Below are 16,145 nucleotides of genomic sequence, written 5' to 3'. Positions count from 1 at the left end.
CTTCTTCAAAGATAACATTTTTCTCAGCTTTAGTGAACTTTGCTCTTTGTACGATTTGCCCTCGTATCATTTGTTCCGCTACTTTCAAACAAGACACTGTGCATCTTCTATCTGGTCAGAGTTTCCAAGTCAGCCTTTCAAGCCTTGGTGGGAAGACTTATTCCAGTTGAAGCCTCACAGTAAGGCTCTAATATCACAAATCTATACTTTAATTATGTCACCGGGCAATTACTCAACCAAGAAAACTGCCTTGAGTTGGGAACAGGAACTGGGTCTTCAGTTTGTTGAAGGTTACTGGGATAAAGTCATTGACAGAATTCATTCTTCAGCCTCATGTGCAAGACTCTCCCTTATTCAGTTTAAGACGGTATACAGATTACACTTCTCAACATCTAGATTATCTAAAATATACCCCAGCATTCCGGACCTGTGCAACAGATGCAACACCTCCCCCTGTGATTTAACTCATATGTTTTTTGCCTGCCCGTCACTTCAATTATACTGGACTTTTTACTCTGAAGTGCTCTCTCATGTTTTGAGTGTCACTCTCAAACCATGTCCACTAGTTGCCATTTTTGGTGTTTCTGAGGACGCCACCCTGAACCTTAGTCGTAAACAACTGGATATTATCGCTTTCACTTCACTGCTGGCACGGCGTCGAATTTTGCTGTCTTGGAAAGCTTCTCACCCTCCAGCCCGATCACGTTGGCTGGAAGATGTTATGTTCTTTTTAAAAATGGAGAAAATAAAATTTAGGCTCAGAGGGAATGTTAATAAGTTTTCACAGATGTGGCAGCCTTTTATCACTTACTTTAATTCGTTGAAAACACTTACAATAGACTAAACTTTTGTACCACAAGGTTCCCTTCTGTTATGGTTTTGGGAGGGAGTTGATTTTTTTTTTTTTTTTCTGTGCGTGGGTTGTTGTTTTTGTTTTTCTTCCTTTTTTTTTTTTTCTGTTTTATTGTTATCATCCGAATCTCAATGGCCCAACCTGTTTTGATATATGTCTTTATATCGGTTGATACTTGCTGTATTGGGCCTGATATGTTAAATTACATGTGCAAAACTTTATAAATAAAGATTTAAAAAAATAAAAATAAAAAATAAAACCTCCAAAAAAGATCAGATGTACTGTATTTGAAAGTCAGGTTCTTTTTCAATTTCAATTTAACTGAATTCAGTTCCAAATCACAATAACAGTTGCCTCATTACACATAGCAGACAGGTCTGGCCCAGATCTGGTGTCAAGCTGGCACTGCTGGCTGACTTCTGGCATGGTAAGTGGTATGTCATCCAGATGTGGGCCAGGTCTGGCAATGATGGCACTATTTATGTTCCTATTTTCCTATTTTAGTTAGAATACCCAAATACCATGTTGCAATACTATACTGCTAGGGTAGCCAACGTTTCAAATGCAGGTTTAACAGGTTTGTGAGTGTACACTTTATCCAAAACTTAGTGACAGTTTACTCATTGTTGCCACTGGGAGGCTGTAGCTCAGGCGGTAGGGCAGATCACCTACTGATTGGAAGATGAGTGGTTCAATCCCTGCCTCCCCCAGTCTGCATGTCAAGAGTATGAATGTAGTTAGGAAGCACTCAGTTTAGAGAAAGAGTGTGATTTGTGAATGGGGCATGTTGTATAAGGCACCTTGAGTAATCTGGGAGAGTAGAAAAGTGCTGAATAAGAATCAGTCCATTCACTGTCTGGGCAGAGTTTTGTCATGTTACTTTTGCATGTTGTGGCACATGTTGTTATTATATGGCTTGATTAAGCTACACATTATGCTGACATCTGGGGCCAGAGCTGAAACTGTTCTGGGCCAGCACAGGGCCAGCAGTGTGTCTGCAACTCCCGTGGCTGCACACAACTTATACATGGCCCAAATACTGCAAAGAATGATGGCCCTTTGGTGGCCCAGATCAGGTTTACCAGCGGTAATCCACACATGGGCCAGCACAGGACCATCAGTGTGTTTGCAACTGGCTTTGTGCTGGCCCATGTGTGGGCCACCTCTGGCAAACCAGATCTGGGATACCAAAAGGCCGTAATTCTTTGCGGTATGTGGGTCATGTGTAAGCACATTGTGTGGGCCAGATCCGGGCCATACCAGTTTTGCTATGTGGGATGGTGCTTTAGACCATAAGGTTCAGACGCTACAAAGAAAAAGTAGAAAATCCCAGCAATCATATGATCTCCTTTGAGCAAGCACTATGGCGACAGTGGGGGAAAAAAATCCCTTTTTACAGGAAGAAACCTCCAGCAAATCCACACTCAGGGAGGGTCGTCCATTTGCCAAAACCGGTTGGGGTAAGGGGAGGAAGACAGGAAAGACTGAAGGCTCAGCCTCCAATTCTACTTTAAAACATGCTAGCTTACCATAAGTAAGCCTGCAGTCTAACAGCGAAGTCCTCTAATTAGGTGATACAATTCTATAAGATAAGATGGCACTTAATTATATAACACTTTGTATGAGATGAGCAAGATTTTGAATTTAGAAGGGCACTAATAAAGAGAAGCCAATATAAGAAAAATATGCGCTCTCTTTCTAGTTCCTGTAAGTACCCTTGCTACAGCATTTTGGATTAACTGAAGACTTTTCAGGGAGTTTTTTTAGGACATCCTGATAATAACAAATTACAGTAGTCCAGCGCAAAAGTAATAAATGCATGAACTAGTATTTCAGTTTCACTCTGAGAGAGGATATTTCTAATTATAGACATATTGTGCAAATGGAAGAAAGCAGTCCTACATATGTGTTTAATATTTCCATTAAATGGCTTATTCTGGTCAAAAATGAATAAGATATTATGGTCGACAGCAGTGAACTGTTGTGCTTGTCCTGAGGTCTAGCAGGACAAGCACAAAGATGAGTCCACTGTCAGAGGCCAGAGCTAATGGTAAAGGAGATATTAAAAATTGTGAGATATTTAGATTTCTGAGTATCACAACAAAGCATCATAAAAAGAGTTACTCAACCCTAGTTTTAGCACCTTAATATTTCAAACAAACAGAGCCACTTATAAGGCTTGTGGTCGTGATGAGCCAGAGTGAGAACTCATCTTATATATACATACAAACACACATTTCACTTTGAAAGCTTTTTAAATGATCTGAAGGAGGAAAATTTAGGTCAAGATTTGATCCAGATCTTTCTGGGTGTGACACATCACACCAATTATAATCTAAAATCTTTCACTCAGTGCTAATGGACTATATTTGTTTAACTCCTTGAATTAAAGCTGAAAGTCTGCATTTCAATCACATTTGATTGTTTGATTTAAAATTCACTGTTGTCGCTCATAGGGGGAATATAAATTGTGTCATTGTCCAAATATGTGTAAATTTTGACTTAGAATAACACAGAGGTTGTAGAGAGAGAAAAAACAAAAAGACAAAAAACGAAATCTGAATCTACATGATTTTCACATATGAATTTTATTTGACAGCTAAAGACAATAGTGACCATAAAGACTCATTAAGAAGTCATGGTTAAAAAATTTTTAAACAAAAAACAAAAACATAACAGGCAAACACAACATGGTGCCTATGTCAGAAATTCGACGCAAATGCAAAGGCTTAAAACCACTCTTTGATCTTTGGTGTCCTTTTATGTAGTGGCTGCAACTATTGTAGTTGTAGTGGGTGCAGCTGTTATAGTAGTTGTAGCAAGTGGTTGTAGAAGGGCAAGCTAGAGCTGCAGGAAATCAATAAAATTGCTGTTCACCTGTAAAGAAAATGTTTTAGAGAAAGTGACGCTCCTGTGTGATTTAAACGTGGAGGATAAAGAAAACACTCACCTCATTTGAACTGAAGCCAGAGCAGGCCAGGCATTCGTGTGCCTTGTCCATCTGTAGAAGATTCAAAAGCAGGGTATTACTTGTACATATTTATACTCTTATAGTATCTGCATATATTTTCCCTTATAGTGTTATTGAATCATGCCTAATGATAATACTTACAGCCTGAGGCAGAGTGAGGCTCAGGAGGCATACAAGCAGAAATACCTTCATCATTGTTTCAATGATTGTAAATGTTGAAAAAGATAATGAGGATAATAAAGACGCAAAATGAAAACACTCTTCGACAATCCTGACACAGAAAATATTGCGAATAAAGTTTTAATTACCTGAATCTGTACAGCTGCAGCAGACTGTCTCACAGTGAACGAGGTTGTTTTAGTGATGCTCTGGATGTTGAGTGCTTCTTATATACAGTTACTGGATCAGCTTTGTTAAGAAATCCTCCTCCCCATTTGAAGGTGTGGCTGATGATTAGAGACAGAAATCCCACTTGGACATGAAACTGTTGCACTAGTTTCATCACAAACAACAGAAATAACAGAGTTTAATTGATTTGTCTAAGGTTTTTCTTTATTAATTTTTACACAATCAGAAAACATTTTATATTACTACTTTAATGCACGTCTCCACCTTCTCGTGTTGTCAGACAGGTAAACTGATGAAAAAGTTGGCTATGATTAAAAATCAAAAGACTTAGTGGCCTAGGCATTTAAAAGGTATACACCCACTGAAGTTTGCATTTCTGTCTGACTTTTCTCTTAGGAAATGAGTTGCTATTATGGGCTTAAGCTACTGCACTGTACCTTGTACAGTAAAGTCATGTAACAGGACATTATTAGATCTATCTATCTCTCTATCTATCTCAAAAATAGTTTTATTTGTTGTTATCTATCGTCTACCTGGGCCTTCCACAGAGATTCGGACTGAATTCTCAGACTTTTTATCTGATTTAGTGCTCAGCTCAGAAAAGATCATTATTATGGGTGATTTGAACATGCACGTAGATGCTAAAAATGACATCCTAAACTCAGTATTTAATCAGTTATTAGACTCAAATGGCCTCTCAAAATGTTAAAGAAACTACACAACACTTTAATCACACTCAAGATCTGTGTTTGCTAATAGCATTTAAATTTACAATAATGGATTACACAGCAGTGGGGAGTAGATTTCATCACAGTAGATATCTTTCTGTCTCTAATCATCAGTCACACCTTAAAATGTGGAGGAGGAGGATTTCTTCTTTCTATGTTTTCTGACTGTGTAAAAATTAACACTCCAACCAGCAGGACATGACCTGCCGCAACACCTTACTCAGGAGGCGACAGCCTTGGGCTACGTCCACACTAGCCCGGATAGATTTGAAAACGGCATTTTGGTCTGAAAACGCTCCGCGTCCACACTAGCGTTTTCAGTCGTTTTCACAGAGTTGTGCGTCCACATTGAAACGGCTGAAAATGCTTACGTTCCAGTACTGCGCATGCGTGAAACACAAGAAGATTCGTCCTGCCTTATTTCTGTCTGCCGTTTATTTACTTTCCGGCTCTTTGAAACATTGCGGCAAAATGTCGAGGAAAAGCACCAAGTTTTTTAAATGGACTAACAATGAGGTGGAGTTGTTGCTGCAAGTAACACAAAAGTACAAAGTTGCAAAAGCTAGTGAGAATTAAAGAATTTGAAGAAAAGCTAACTGAAGCATGTGCAAACTGATATTAATCGTTAATAGGGCTGTCAAAATTGAGAGCAAACAAAACAACTGCTGTATAATGCCCTCCGCTATCTTTGTTTAATTGGTCACATGACTGCATCACATGACTAACATGCGTCATTATTTTCGAAAGTCTCCGTTTTCGCTGTCCACACTATGACGAATAAGCACAGTCTTCAAATGTATGCATTTTCGAGAGCGTTTTGAAAACGCTGCATTTTCCTTCAGGGAAAATCCCGTTTCAGTGTGGACGGGAGGCCAAAATGGAGAGAAAACAATGCGTTTTTAAATGAAACCGTATTAGTGTGTGGGGCCAGGCGGCGCTGCTGGACTGAGCCCTGGTCCGGATGGGCCTGGGCCCCCTTTCCCTGGCGGGTTGCGGAGTTTAGGGGCGGCCACTTGGGTCAGCGGGGGAGCTTGCCCCAGGGAGGGGTCACTTGCCACTCCCTTCCTTCCCTCCCCATCTCCAGCTGCCTCCCTCTTCCCGCTGCACCACAATCACCCACGCATGCAGGGCCTATACAATACAATACAATACAACTTTATTTGTATAGCACGTTTAAAAGACCAGCGGTACACCAAAGTGCTTTACAATAAAAACAGGAAAATTAAGACAATAAATAAAAGACTATTAACAAAGTACCACATATGTCATCTGGTTAAGGGCACTAATTATACAGCAATAAAAGGGAATATAAGAACTGTCACGAGCTGAAAGCAGGGACTCAAGCGCAGAGCAGGTTGATGTCTCAGAACACGATTTATTTACACACCCGTGCAATAATATATACAGTGACGGGAAATTCAGGGTTCCAGGGGATTAGGGGAAGGCTCTCTCTCTCTCACGCTCGCTCACGTCCTCACACACGTTCGTACCGCGGGGAGGTCACAGGTCCGGGAAGATAAGCTGGAACAGGGAAAGGGAGACATCAATCACAAATCACGAAGGCATAAAGGTGTAAGACCACGGGAGCTGGAAAGGTAGACTAACGTCAGTAGCGCAATCATCCCGCGATGAGAGGATCTGTGACCCAGCCTCAAATAGAAGACGGATAATCAGCTGATCGCCAACAGCTGTGAGAGCCAAGGGCGGGAGCCAGCTGTGAGCTCCGCCCAGGCAGAGAGATAGGGGGAGAAAGAGAGAAAAAACACAAGTGTAGCCTTGTGAGGCCGGCTGGGCAGGCACGGGGACCATGACAGTACCCCCCCCTCAACGGGAGCCTCCCGGCGACCCACCAGGCTTACCTGGATGCCTGCGATGGAAGTCCCGAAGCATATTCCTGTCCAGAATAGCCGCCCGAGGCACCCAGGAACGTTCCTCTAGCCCGTAGCCCTCCCAATCCACCAGGTACTGAAAACCCCTGCCGCGGCGCCGGGAGTCCATGATGCGGGAGATGTCATAGACCAGCTGACCACCCACAAGCCGGGGGGGCGGCGGGGGCCTGGCAGGAGGACACAGCGGGCTGGAGAGCACCGGCTTGACCTGGGACACATGGAAAACATTGTGAATCCGCATGGTACGAGGCAGCTTGAGGCGAACGGACACAGGGTTGACAATGGAGTCTATGGGAAAGGGGCCAATGAACTGAGGTGACAGCTTCTTAGACTCCGTCCGCAACGGCACAAAACGGGTAGACAGCCATACCTGTTGACCGATGGAGTATTCAGGGGCCGGCGTCCGGTGACGGTCAGCGAGGGCTTTGTTGCGCTCCTTAGTGCGGAGTAGAGCGGCCCGAGTAGCACGCCAGGCCCGGCGGCACCTGCGGAGGTGAGCCTGAACAGAGGGGACAGAGTGCGCACCTTCGACAGCTGGGAGCAGGGGTGGTTGGTAGCCCAGGGATGCCTCAAAGGGTGACCTGCCCGTGGCGGCGGAGGTGTGGCTGTTGTGGGCGTACTCGATCCATGGCAGCTGTTCACTCCAGGTCGATTGATTGTGGGAGGCAACACACCGGAGGGCAGCTTCCAACTCCTGGTTAGCCCGTTCGGACTGTCCGTTGCTCTGTGGGTGGAAACCAGAAGAGAGGCTGACCTTGGCCCCCAATGCGGTGCAAAACTCCTTCCATACTCGGGAAGTGAACTGTGGTCCCCTGTCCGAGACAATGTCCTCGGGGATCCCATGGAGCCTGAACACATGTGAGGCGAGGAGCCGAGCCGTCTCCAGAGCCGTAGGGAGTTTAGGAAGGGCGACAAAGTGTGCGGCCTTAGAGAAACGGTCGATGATAGTTAGTATGGCGGTGTAACCTGCAGAAGGAGGCAGTCCAGTGATGAAGTCCAGCGCGATGTGTGACCATGGTCGAGCCGGCGTAGGGAGAGGTAGAAGATGGCCCGACGGAGGTTGGTTTGACCGCTTGTTCTGGGCGCAGGCGGGGCAGGCGGTCACAAACTCCCTGGCGTCCCTCGCCATGGTGGGCCACCAGAAGTAGCGTCGAAGGAAGGACAGGGTACGGAAGACCCCGGGGTGGCATGAGAAACGGGCAGTGTGAGCCCACTGGAGTACCTGGGAGCGGACCGCCGAAGGGACGAAGAGGCGGCCCGTTGGGCCGGTCCCAGGATCCGGTTCAGTCTCTTGTGCCTCCTGAATGAGGGATTCAATCTCCCAGGAAACGGCTCCAACCACCCAGGCCGCCGGCAGAACTGGTTCGGGTACCGACTCCTCCTCCGTGGTGGAAAACTGCCGGGACAGGGCATCCGGTTTCACGTTGCGAGATCCGGGCCTGTAGGTGATGGTGAAATCAAAGCGAGCGAAGAACAATGCCCACCTGGCTTGCTGAGAACTGAGGCGTCTGGCCGAACGGATGTACTCCAGGTTCTTGTGATCCGTCCAAACAATGAATGGGTGAGCAGCCCCCTCCAGCCAATGTCTCCATTCCTCCAAGGCGAGTTTTATGGCCAAGAGTTCCCGATCCCCGACGTTGTAATTGCTTTCTGCGGGTGAGAGACGGCGAGAGAAGAAAGCACATGGGTGAAGCTTACCGTCCTCCTGTTGTGAGAGAACCGCCCCCACCCCGGAGTCAGAAGCGTCGACCTCCACCACGAACTGCCTTGTGAGGTCCGGCTGCCGGAGGATGGGCGCTGAGGAAAACCTCTCCTTGAGCTGGACGAAGGCTCGCTGAGCGGCAGGGTCCCACAGAAAAGGAACCTTCGGAGAGGTGAGTCTAGTGAGAGGGAGAGAGATCTTACTGAAATCGCGAATGAATCTCCTGTAGAAATTAGCGAATCCCAGAAAACGTTGCAGTTGGCGGCGATTAGGAGGGACTGGCCATTCAACCACCGCACGCACCTTCCCAGGGTCGGTACGTAGACTTCCGTTCTCAACTATATAGCCCAGGAAAGCCACCGCAGGCGCGTGGAACACACACTTCTCCCCCTTCACAAACAGCCGGTTCTCCAAGAGGCGTTGCAGGACCTGTCTCACATGCACCTGATGCTCCGCGAGTGACTTAGAAAAAATGAGGATATCATCCAAGTACACAAAGACACAGCGATTAACAAAGTCACGAAGCACCTCGTTCACCATGGTCTGAAAAACAGCGGGAGCGTTGGTGAGGCCGAAGGGCATAACAAGGTACTCAAAGTGCCCCTGGTGAGTATTGAAGGCCGTCTTCCACTCATCCCCCTCCCGGATGCGAACCAGGTGGTAGGCGTTGCGCAGGTCCAGCTTAGAAAAAACAGTCATGCCCTGGAGCAGCTCAAAAGCAGAGGAAAGCAGCGGCAAAGGATACTTGTTCTTGACAGTGATCAGGTTAAGGCCGCGAAAGTCGATACACGGGCGCAACGAACCGTCCTTCTTGTCCACGAAGAAGAACCCAGCCGCAACCGGGGAGGAGGAGGGACGGATCAAGCCCGTAGCGAGCGACTCAGAGATGTAACGCTCCATAGCGACCCGCTCCGGCTGGGAGAGGCTGTACAGGCGGCTAGACGGCAACGGAGCCCCCGGAAGGAGATCGATAGCGCAGTCATACGGGCGGTGGGGGGGAAGGGACCGCGCCCGATCCTTGCAGAACACGCCACGCAAGTCATGATAGACCCGCGGAACCGCCGAAAGATCTGGGGGGTCGGACGGCGAACCAGAGGGCAGAAGCGGAACGGGCGCCGTGGCCGCCCGAAGGCAGGACATGTGACAATTAACACTCCAACCCAGGACGTCACCCTTCTCCCAGTCAATGTGCGGGTTATGGAGCACAAGCCAGGGGTGACCGAGAACCACCGGAGTGAGTGGAGCCGTGAATGCAAAAAAACAAATCCTCTCCGTGTGATTGCCCGAGAGAGACAACGAAAGGAATTCCGAGACATGAGTGATATCGGGCAGGCGGTGACCAGAGAGCGCGTGCACGCGGAGAGGGCGTGACAAGGGCTCCAAAGCGATGTTCAGCTTGGCGGCGAGCGAGGTGTCAATAAAGTTCTGCTCAGCCCCAGAGTCAATGAGTACTGAAAGCGAGTGAAAAACAGATTGTACTTGAAGTTTGGCCGGTAAGAGAAGTCTGGGGAGAGGGTTTTTACTAGACAGATCGCCCACCAGCACCCTCTCAATCACTGGCGAGCGCGCCCTTTTGCCAGCGTCGGGCACGAGGAGACAGAGTGACCCTTACGGCCACAATAGACGCACTCACCGGCGGCCAGACGGCACTGGCGCTCTGCAGGCGTTAGCCGCGAGTGTCCAAGCTGCATGGGCTCCTCCTCATCACCGGCGTCAGAGTCGCGCGGCCCGCGGCCGGCTGGAGAGGCCCCGTGATAATCCAGTGATTCCTGTCCCGTCCGTGTGTGCGCGCTCCGGTGTGCACGTACTCTGTCATCCAGCCGAACGCACAGGGTCATAAGCGCGTCTAGGGAAGAAGGCAGTTCACGAAGCATCAGTTCTTTCTTTATGTCTTCGTTAACATTAGAAAGCAAAGTACTTTTTAAAGCCTCCTCCCCCCACTCTGTCTGTTCAGCTAAGGTGAAGAAGTCAATAGAGAAATCAGCCAAACTCCGCTTGCCTTGTTTGAGCGCGAGCAGGCGCTGGCCGGCTGTGAGCGTGGTGGATTTTCTATCGAAGACGCCTTTGAACTTATCCAAAAAGTCAGAATACGTTATGTCAGGGTTGGCGTGAAGCACAGCTTGAGCCCAAATCAGAGCCCGATCCTGGAGTAGTTGAACTATATATGCAATCTTAGCACCATCGTTAGAAAAAGCTTGCGGTTGCTGACGAAACTGAAGGGCACATTGAGTGAGGAAGCCAGCACATTTATCAATTTCTCCGGAGAAAGCTTTCGGTGTGGGTAGAAATCTGTTAGCTTGGGAAAGTGAAGAAGCAGGAGGTGTGGCACTTACTGCTGAGGCCGAGGCTTCCTGGAGAGGAGCGGCGGCAGGTGGAATTGCCGGCAGGGGTGTTCGTTGGGCCACAGCCTGCGTGAGAGCAGCGAGCTCGCCACGGAGATGAACAAACATCTGTTCGTGTCGCTCCAGCATTGCGGCCAGGGTGGCGAGAGTGGGAGTGGAGGCCGCCGAGTCTGCTGAGTCCATTTCCTGGCGGGATGATTCTGTCACGAGCTGAAAGCAGGGACTCAAGCGCAGAGCAGGTTGATGTCTCAGAACACGATTTATTTACACACCCGTGCAATAATATATACAGTGACGGGAAATTCAGGGTTCCAGGGGATTAGGGGAAGGCTCTCTCTCTCTCACGCTCGCTCATGTCCTCACACACGTTCGTACCGCGGGGAGGTCACAGGTCCGGGAAGATAAGCTGGAACAGGGAAAGGGAGACATCAATCACAAATCACGAAGGCATAAAGGTGTAAGACCACGGGAGCTGGAAAGGTAGACTAACGTCAGTAGCGCAATCATCCCGCGATGAGAGGATCTGTGACCCAGCCTCAAATAGAAGACGGATAATCAGCTGATCGCCAACAGCTGTGAGAGCCAAGGGCGGGAGCCAGCTGTGAGCTCCGCCCAGGCAGAGAGATAGGGGGAGAAAGAGAGAAAAAACACAAGTGTAGCCTTGTGAGGCCGGCTGGGCAGGCACGGGGACCATGACAAGAACAAAGTCACTAAGAACAGATATAGCTAAAAGATAAAGTACATAAACAAGAAATTACAGAACATAAAAGTACATAAATAAGAAATTGAACCAAATATAAAATAGGGACACTAACTAGATGGAAAAGCTATGTTGAATAAATGAGTTTTTAAATGGGATTTAAAAGATAAAACGGAGTCTGACGCACGGATAGCGATAGGAAGGTTGTTCCACAGATTCAGTGCAACCAGGGCAAAAGCATGGTCACCCCTACATTTAAGTCTAGATCTAGGCTGAGCCAGGAATAATTGGGCTGAAGACCTGAGGGCTCGCCCAGCGACATATAGACTAAGAAGATCGACAAGATAACGAGGGGCTAAATTATTTATAATTTTAAAGGTGAGCAACAATATTTTAAATTCAATCCGATATTTTATGGGTAACCAATGCAACTCAATAAGAACTGGGGTGATAGAGGCATGCTTTCTAGTGCCAGTCAGGAGGCGAGCCGCAGCATTCTGGACAAGCTGAAGTCTGTGAAGGAGAGCGGAGTGAAGACCAAAGTAGAGGGAATTATAGTAATCAAATCTAGAAGTCACAAAAGCATGAATGAGCTTTACACTATAAAGACACATCTCCTGGATGCACTGGTACGCATCTTCAGTGATGTATCCTAGGGTCATCAGGTGTTTCGGGTCTCACAACATCATACACCCTCGCCCAGGCGACCCAGCCGGGGGTGATCAAGCCCCGACTTGCGTACCAGTAGCTACCCACGGATCAGCCCTCTTGATCCACAGCCACCTTGTGGCTTTCTCTGCCGCTTCACTCACAGCCTGGATGGCCCTCTTCTTGGCTGCCCCAGCCACGCCCAGCCGCCCTAGGGCTTTGCAGAGTGATCGTCCTGCAAAGCCCCTACAACCCACTTCTATGGGCTCATAGAAAGTCTTCCAGCCCCTTCCCCTGCACTCCTGCACTAGTTCCTGGTACTTTCCTCGTTTCCTTTCATTGGCCTCCTCAATCCGCTCTTCCCAGGGCACTGTGAGTTCCAGCATGATCAGCTGTTTTGAGGCCTCAGAAATAATTATCATGTCTGGCCGGAGTGATGTTTTTGCAATGTTCTGAGGGAACTTTAGTTGTTTACCCAGGTCAGCCTGTAGCTGCCAATCAGAGGCTGTGTTGAGGAGGCCAGTTGTCAAATGTGGGCGCACCTGGGGTTTCTCTCCAGCCTTAATAAAAGAGATTGCCTTCCTCGGAGCATGATGATGCTTGCTGGTGCTGATTGCTGAGGCAATCTTTTCAGCAACTACTCTGAGCACCTGGTCGTGCCGCCAACGATACCGACCATCGGCCAGGGCCCTTGGGCAGCTGCTAAGGAGGTGTTCTAGGGTCCCTCTTCCAGAGCACAGGGGACAGGCAGGTGTCTCGCTCTTTCCCCACAGATGGAGGTTTGCTGGGCTTGGCAGAGTGTCGTATACTGCCTGCACTAGGAATCGGATCCGGTGGAAGTCTGCCTGCATGATGTTTGCCCAGGTGACCTTGCGCTGCAAGGTGCTCTCCCACCTTGTCCATGCTCCCTGCCGCTTAAGGCCTACAGCTCTACTTACTCGCTCCTCCTCCACACCTGCTCGGACCTCTTCCTGGAGTAGCTGGCGTCTCTCCTTTCCCTGTGCCCTGCTGACCTGGGCCTTTGGGACATACCCCAAGCCTGCTCCCCCTGTTGCTAAGACCCCCATCAGTGTTTTCTGCCTTAGGCGTGACTCCGCCACCTCAACTGCCTTCTCAGCCTTCCACTTTCTTCCTGTCCTTACCTCAATACCTGCTAATGCCACCTTGCAGTCTTTAGAATCTCTGTACTGTAGGGCTTCTCGTGTGCGAGCCACCTTGAACTCTTCTGTGAGACCACTGAAGGGTAACTGCACGCTGTTGCTTGTCCCATACAAGGCAGCGCTGGTGAGACTGCGGGGAAGTCCCAGCCACTTACGAAGAAAGCCACTGATCTTTCTTTCAAGGGATTCCACAGTAGTTATTGGAACTGTATAGACAAGCAAGGGCCACAGGATTCGGGGCAGGATTGAATGCTGGTAGATCCAGGCTTTAAATCTTCCAGGCAGGCCGGACTTATCCACCTTAATAAGCCACGCTCCCAGCTCCTCATTTGCCTTCTGAATAGCAGTAGAGTCTTTCAGGCTGGAGTCAAAGAGTTTCCCCAAGCTCTTAACTGGTTGTTCCGTTATGGATGGAATAATGGTTCCTGAAATTGAGAACCGGAACTTGTCCGTCACCTTGCCCTTCTTCAGTACCATCGATCTTGACTTGGAAGGTTTAAACTCATCCTTGCCCATGAGATGAGTCTCTCAAGACCTTGCAAGATCCACCTACACCCGGGAACTGATGATGTTGTAATGGTGAGGTCATCCATATAGGCTCTGATAGGGGGCTGACGAACACCTGACCTTGTTAACGGCCCTCTGCACTCCACCTCCGCAGCCTTTACCACCATGTTCATTGCCAGGGCAAAGAGCGTAACTGAGATGGTACAGCCTGTTATTATACCTTTCCCGAGTCGGTGCCAGTCTGAAGTAACTGCCCTAGAAGTGACCCTAAGCCTGAAATTGGCGTAATAGTCCAGGATCAGGTCCTTGATCTTGCTGGGAACATGGTGGAGGTGTAAAGCATGCTCAACCAGTTTGTGTGGGATCGACCCATACGCATTAGTCAGGTCCAGCCACAATACAGCTAGGTCGCCTCTGTTCTCATGGGCTTCTCTTATAAGGTGTGTAACTACACCAGTGTGCTCTAGGCAACCAGGAACTCCTGGGATCCCCCCCTTCTGAACTGATGGATCAATGTAATTGTTTCTAAGGAGAAACTCGGTCAATCTCCGGGAGACAACGCTAAAAAACACCTTCCCCTCCACGCTCAATAGCGAGATGCTCCGAAACTGGTTTATGTTTTTCGAATCCTCCTCTTTGGGAATCCAGACTCCCTCTGCGCACCTCCACTGATCAGCAACTCTCCCTCTCCGCCATATCACCTTTAAGATCTTCCACAGGTGGCGAAGCAGCTCTGGGCAGCGCTTATAGACAAGGTAGGGTACGCCACTGGGACCTGGGGAGGATGCTGAGCGGGCTGCTTTGATGACCTCACACACCTCCTTCAAACTTGGCTCCGTCAACTTGAACTCTGCTGATGGTGGGGCAGGGTTGATGAGAGCTTTGTTTGGTCCCAAGTCTTGTTCCCTCAATGGGTCACTCATTGTCTCATGAAGGAAGTTATTCACCTCCTCTGCTGAGCACTCCAACTGCCCACTTCGCTTAACCCCAAGCAATTGTTTGGAAAAGCGAAAGGGATCAGCAATAAAAGCTGCACGTTTCCTGGCTCTCTCTCTTCCTCGCCTTCTGTGCCATTCTGCTCTACGGAGGGTAATCAACTTCTTCCGCAAGATGTTATGCAGTTCCTCTAAAGCTTGCTTCTCCTCCGCATCAGCGTTCTTGAACTGCTTCTTAAGGCTCCTGAGCTCCTGGCGCAGTTGATGAATCTTCATGGCCCTGCGGTTCATGGTGTAAGGGGTCTTGTTGTTACACTTCTCGATCAGGCCGAACCTTTCTGAGGCGTAGCTGACTATGATGGTGGTCATTGTTTTAAGCCTGCTGTCGGCATCTCTTTTGGCCACAGCTTGTATGATGTTGGAGACATCCTCATCAAACTTCTGCCACTCGCTCCGGCTGCTGGCTGGGGGCCACTTAATCCGCTGTTGTGGAACTACACTGCTTGGATTGGAAGAGTCCAGTGCATGGAGGGACTGGGCTCTGTGGGGTGCCTCCTGGCCGGGCTCCTCCTGCGTCTCACCAGGTTCAGGACCTGTGCGTTGCACCTCACTCTCCCGCTCCAAACATTTCATTCTAGCCTGATGGACCTTTAGGCCACGCTGGTTCTTACACAGCTTGCCGCAGATACATGTCTTACTCGTAGTCCTTTCCATTGCGTTGGTCGTTAACCTTAAGTCCGTCCGATTGGAGACCTCATCCTCCCCCCCTCTCGGGATCTCCTGGGGGTATCTTTCTTTAGGGCTTTCCGTAGCTTTTTGGGGTGCTTTCTCACGAAAACTGCAGACCGGGATGCTAGCCCACCCTGCCCCTGGAGCCGTCTTTCCGAGCTGTCATCTGTCTCTCCAGTCGTCACCAAACTTTCTTGGTTGTCACCTAGACTCTTCCTAGGCGTCACTGGCTCAGCCAGAGTTTAACTATAAAGACACATCTCCTGGATGCACTGGTACGCATCTTCAGTGATGTATACAAGATCTTTATGAGGAACATAGTGCGTAGCCTTAGCAATAAGGCGCAGTTGGTAAAAGCTAGATTTGATTACTGAAGACACTTGTTTGTTAAATTTGAAAGAGCTGTCCAGCAGGACACCTAGGTCACTAACTGAGTCAGAGAAAGAAGTGGCAAAGGAACCAAAGGTATCAGCTGATAGGCCCCTAGGGATATGGTTGCCAAACACCACAATCTCCGTTTTCTTTTACAGTTTTTGCCCGTTGCTTGAACACTATAAACCCATGCTTAGACTAAAGTAACACAACTTGAAGCTTTTGTTACCATACCTCAAACACATGTACCCATACCTTAAA

The 16,145-nt window shown here is 48.4% G+C and overlaps 1 long non-coding RNA gene and 1 pseudogene across 1 annotated transcript; both read right to left on the bottom strand.

Annotated features, from left to right (window-relative positions):
- Positions 1-3,620: 3,620 nt before the first annotated feature.
- Positions 3,621-4,368, bottom strand: LOC143419181 (uncharacterized). The gene is made up of 4 exons (XR_013099158.1): positions 4,133-4,368; positions 3,966-4,010; positions 3,804-3,854; positions 3,621-3,730 (listed from the first exon to the last, which is right to left on the bottom strand). It is a non-coding gene; the product is annotated as an uncharacterized LOC143419181 (long non-coding RNA).
- A 7,771-nt stretch (positions 4,369-12,139) lies between these two features.
- On the bottom strand, positions 12,140-15,808 carry LOC112430600 (uncharacterized; annotated as a pseudogene).
- Positions 15,809-16,145: the final 337 nt, after the last annotated feature.

This window comes from Maylandia zebra, linkage group LG6 (genome assembly GCF_041146795.1).
Source record: "Maylandia zebra isolate NMK-2024a linkage group LG6, Mzebra_GT3a, whole genome shotgun sequence".
NCBI classification, from domain to species: domain Eukaryota; kingdom Metazoa; phylum Chordata; class Actinopteri; order Cichliformes; family Cichlidae; genus Maylandia; species Maylandia zebra.
This window is presented reverse-complemented; position numbering and strand designations above follow the sequence as displayed.